This window comes from Phaseolus vulgaris, chromosome 3, assembly GCF_000499845.2.
Source record: "Phaseolus vulgaris cultivar G19833 chromosome 3, P. vulgaris v2.0, whole genome shotgun sequence".
NCBI lineage: Eukaryota > Viridiplantae > Streptophyta > Magnoliopsida > Fabales > Fabaceae > Phaseolus > Phaseolus vulgaris.
In genome coordinates this window covers 50883784-50889783 of record NC_023757.2, presented here as the reverse complement: position 1 = coordinate 50889783, position 6000 = coordinate 50883784, and positions in this window count along the sequence as shown.

The window sequence follows — 6000 nt, the reverse complement described above, 5'->3', positions numbered from 1 at the left end:
GTGGAAGCGGAGGAAAAATTGTGAAGGTCGAGTTTTCACATAGAGAAAGAAATCTTTGGTTGGAGTAAGTAAAATAATTGTGGTGGGTACTTATACTTTAGAGGAGAGTTTAGTTTGGTGGTCATGTGCCTGAAAAGAAAAAAAAAAAAAGTGGAAAACCATAATGGCTAGTAATACTGTACAGAGAGAGACGTAGGAAGAGTCGGTTCATGGAGTAGTTTAAACGTGCACATATATTTTTTAGAGTGTATTTGTTTCTAAAATTTCGTGGTAGCATATTTTTAGAGTGTATTTGTTTCTAAAGTTCTGTGGTAGTTGAGTATTAAACAGAGAAAGAAATGTACTACCTCAGCAGCACTGCATCCATAACCTCACTTCCATAATTCCATGTTTTTAATTAATTCATTTCTCTTCATGGACTTGTTCAAGAGGTTTGTGAAAAAATAAACAAATAATCAACATACTTATATGCCAATTATTTTAGAACCCAACTAAAACAATATATAAGTTTTTTATATTACTTTTATCTATATTAACTTTTTTTTATAAAAAATTTCATGTTATATATTATTTTTTTTATCAAAGAATAATATTAAGTTATTATAAAATACCGTATATATTGTGAATTGATTTTATAAGATCTCTAACATTATTATATTTTACTATTTTTTTAAAACCTACCCAGAGATGGGTGAAAGTTTATTCTTGTTAAATTTGTAAGAAAAGAAAAAGGAAGAGAAAACAAATAAAACTTGGTTAGATTCGAATATTTGAATATTTCTCTTGCCATAAAATAATTTAGCCAAATGGAAGAAACTTTTACCTAGGTTTAGATCGTAATTTCCATTTTTTTTATGGATTATATATAACAAGTGTTCAATATTTTTTAATAAAAACTTATTATTCTGGGACGAATAAGTACTTGTGATAAAATAAAGATTGAAAAATAATCAAGGCTGAATAACTTAATTTTTAAATATGACTTGACTTCAATTTTTGAATTTTAATATTAGTAGATAGTAGGGTTGTTAAAAAATATATGAAGTAAATTATAACTCAAATGAATTGAAGTATATAAAAAAAGTGTATTAAATTGATATATTAAATTTTATGAGATTATTAAAAAAATATGTCCACTAATAATAATTTAAACAATTCATATATAGATAAAATAATTTAATTTAATTTAATTCATTCAATTTATAACAACTCAATCCATTGATTATTATACTTTATTATTTACACTGTTTTTATGATTTAATTTTAAGTAAAATGTACTTTTTAGTTAGACGTTAACACATTGATGAACTGCTAATAATCAATGAATATTATATATGGATTTAATATTAGATAAATCAAAAGAATGCACATGTTAACAACTTGTTAAGCTAAGAAATAGTAAATTGGTATATAGTATATAGTGTTCAATAAAAAAATTATTTTTTATGCATTGAAGAGTTTTTAATATAATTAATAATATTACCAACTAATTTTCATTAATGGTAAATATTCCTCAAGATATTCAAATTTTGATGGCTACAAATAACTACAAAGCATATAATTAAATATATTAACTTATCATTATAATTAGATATGATTTTAATATAAATATAAACATAAGTAAAATAATAAGGAGTGGGATTATTGTTTTATTAATATCATAAAGAAAAATAGATATTTATTTTTAAACTTGAATATATTATATTTGTTTTTGTCTCCACAAAGTCAAAGACTAATTTTACTTGTGAAACTATAATGTCGCTAATTTGACTAGTTTTGGTAGACAATGAAATTTTAACACAAGTTTAAGGACTAATTGAACTTGTTCACATATGTGTAACATGATTTAAAAAGACATTTTAATAAAGATGAAAATAAGTTTATTATATTAAATCATTCATTTTTATATATATTTTTTAAAATTTTATATTCTAAAACTTTAATTTTAATATTCATAATCTACTTATTTATTTTTTAATAAATATGCTAATTTTTTAATAAAATAATACAAAAATGAGTTTATTTTGTTTAAAAAAGAAACAAGAAGATGAATACGATTTATTAAAAACACATAGAAGAGTTAATATTTATTTTAAAACTAAAAAAAATATTATTTTATTACAATATTTGGTTTTTTTCACTATTTGAGGATAACACTCAATCTCACCTAATAAGGATGAAATACAAAGTGTCTCTAATTTCTCACTAGGATTTATAATCTCACACTATGGTGAATATCTTCTCTATATGTTGCTCCTCTTACTTGTTTCATTGCTTGTATTTTTATAGAATGAGAGAAACACTTCTTCATAAAGAGATTAATGTTCATTACATTTTTAAGAGAGAGTTACAATTTAAAAAAAAAAATTAATGACCATCATGGATCGATTACCAATATTAATTGATCATAATCTCCTATTAAATTAAGGAGAGATTCCCAATAATTCTTCTCCTTAATTGACTTAATTGAGGATATCAATAATTTAACTCCCCACAATAGTGTTATCAATATTTATTGGTCATAATCTCATAAAATTAAGGAGGGATCCCCAACACAAAGTTCATTCAAATTCCTCACAATCTTGATTACACAATTTTTCCTTTGTGTTGTCTCGATTAAATAGTGTATTGCATTTAGGAAATGCTAGCATCAATTTCATTAAATCAAATAGTTTTTAATATTTTTATTTATTTTTTAATTCTTTTTACATAAGAATGTTTAATTCTCAAATTCAAGTATTCAATTACATAAACCCTTATAATGTGTTTCATTTTGACATTAAACTTTTGATAATATTATATTTATTTGGTGTGATTTTTAGTTTTTTTTAAAACAAATAATTAGTTAATATTTAGTAAAAAGACATACGGATGCGAATATGACTCAATGAAAATATTCAAAAAGTAAAAATGGAGATATTCAAAGTCACACAAATCTCATCTTCATTCCTAACTCTAAATAAAATATATATTTTTCTTTATTTTGTCATGACAAAAATAACATACGAGTATTTATCTTCAATTCCAACTTCTCTTCCGACAAATATTTTTGTCAAAAGCATATAATAAAAATATATTTTTTGTATATATTATAACAATATGTAACGAAAATGTGTTTCTTATTGCTATTGCTTTTGGGAGGGTGTAACCCTTCATACAAAGAGAACATGTTTTTGTTGTGTCTTGAGGTATTTTTGAGAAAAAAACAAACACATAAAGATAACAAAAACTAGTGGGTAAACTCCTAAATGAGTCAAAATTTATTTTACTGCCTGCCATTTATTTTGAAACATATTTTTTATATTATAATGTTAATAATTTCAAAAGTTTCATTTTCAAATATATTGAAGTTGTCCATAAATTCTATATAATACAAGAAAAAAAAATACAAAAATTGTGCTTACTCCACTTGCTTTCTCTCAACGAGATTGGGCTTATAGTCTTCCAATTATTTTTATTTATTTTTGGGCCCATATCTCTGTTTTAAGGAGCATGCTGGATTTTGACCCAGAATGTTAATGTTTCTTCCTGCACCTCCATAGCTTCTCTTGCACCTCCATAGGTAAGGCAAAAAGAACATTTTATCCTTAAAAAATACATTTTGGATTCTGTAATCCAAAAATTATCTTTTTCTATTTACACCTCCCGGATTGTAGAATATGGAAAGTATTTTCATATCTAAAAATATCTTCTAAATTCTACAATCCGTAATATACTATTTTTAAAAGAAAAACACATTATGGTTACATTATCCAGAAGATATTTTTAGATCTAAAAATATATTTCAAATTGTACAATCCGTAACATTCTTTACTATAATATGTCGGATTGTACAATTTGAAAGGTATTTTTGAATTTATAAATACCTTCCAAAATATATAATATGAAATGTAATTTTAAAATGTATTTCAGATTCTACAATCCAAAAGGTATTTCCAAATCTGAAATTACCTTATAGATTGTACAATCCATAATACATATTATAATAAGTAAGTGTTACAAATTTTACAATCTGATTTTAAAAAAAAACAAACAAACGAAAAACAAAAGGTAAAAACACCATAAAACTTACTCCAACAACCAAGGACCAGCAATCATCACCAAGTAACTAAGACCACTTAAAAATGATGAAGAAGTTATCACACACTCTACCAAAACAAAATTCTAACATATACTCAAAAAGATAGGTTGGAATTAGAAAAGTTTATAGATATAGAGAGGTGGAGGGAGAAGTAATGAAGGTGGAGGGAGAATTTGTCCTTTAATCAGTAGATTATTATTTGGTGTTTATACAAAAGTTGATTAACCCTGTCATAAGTTCTTGTTGACTTTATTAAATTTAGTTTTATGATAGTGAGTTGTAGGAGTAGTGGTAGGCATGAATGATTTTTTTTAAAAATATGTAGCTATAAGAAAGAGAAGAGGCTCCAAAAAGAGAAAAGATGAGGTGGTATTTTGAGTGGAAAAAAATGAAGAAATAAGTTTGTGCATGTCCTATTATGTTATGTTGTAAATAATAATAGATTTTATATATAAGAATACAAACATGACTATGAGACATGTTATGGTTCAGCAGAGAAAGAGGTCCAATGTTTGCAATATCTAAACCAATGCCATTAAAGTCCACCGTTCATTTCTTTTAGCAAATTTACATGTTCTAACCAAACTCATTAAATTAAATAATTATTGAGATTAGATTTAATGTTAAAAAGCAATCTGTTATTCGAAATGAGTTTTCTTTTTTTATTTTTTCTATTTAAATTAAAATGGGTTTTTGATGTTTTGTCAAACAGAGAATCATATGAGTTTTAGTTGAATTTAAAAAGTATTGTTCTTTATATAAAGGTGATGCATCAACCTCATCTTATATGTTTTAGTCATATATGCCATGTCTTAAGTCTAGTTTTGATAATTTAACTGTTATATTCTACTTTTTTGAACTTACTTTATGATGACTTCTCTATAACCATGAATTGTAATTTTCTAGAGACCTTCTTTTATTTTTGTTATCAACTTTTTGAAACCTACTTTATGAATGACTTACGTATAATGACTTACTTATAACTATGAATTATAATTTTTAAATTATAATTTTTAAGAGAACATTTTCTATTTTGTATTTATTGGAAGAGAAGGAAAGTAATTGAGCTTAATTCTAGGGACGCACGACGAAGGGCGCACATCAAGAGGGGCACGAGGAGTGCGATGAAAGCCACTTAATATTTTTTTTAGAAAATAAAAGTGGAAGTAAGTAAAATCACTACTTGGCTTGTCTCAAGAGTATAGCCTGCTCGAACCCGATTTTGAAGAATGAAACTTCACAAGAGTCATCAAGGTCTAGGTTTAGGTTTATGAACAAAGGCTTTGGATAGTTAAATGATTTCATAATTTAAAAAATGGAACTTTAATATTAGTATTTATTATATTATAATGTACTTTCTGTTGTCATCGTCCGCCACTAGGCTTTGCCTCTGTTTCGCAGGTTTCTGGGAAGTAAACCACACTCCTAGCAGTGGGCGACGACGAACACGGCAAGAGGAGTGCGATGGAGCAACGTGTCCACACACAACGTGGAATCCGTGCCCGCACTGCAGCAGCACGCAGACCTCGTCACCGCCGGAAAACTCCGTCAGGCAGATCGGAAACTCCGACCACTTGCACCCATCACCTTCACCGGTGTACTGAACTTCGGAAGCGAGTTCACCACTTTCTTCTTCACGCCCTTGTTCGTCGGCGTAGGCAGGGATTCACCGTCGTCGGCCGAAGTCGGTGGCTGACGGAGTCAGGCACAGCCCGAGATGGTGACGAGGCCCACCACGCCGTCAGATCACCACGAAGTCGGACTCGACGGCGGCGGCCTCTGTGGGGCACCGCCTGGGATTGGAAGAGTCTGAGCCCACGTGTCAATGGTCTAGCTCATCACTTTTTGAAAAATAAAAGTGCAAGAAAAAATAATACAATTAAATCAAAGTTTAATATTTTAATAAAAAATAGTTTCAA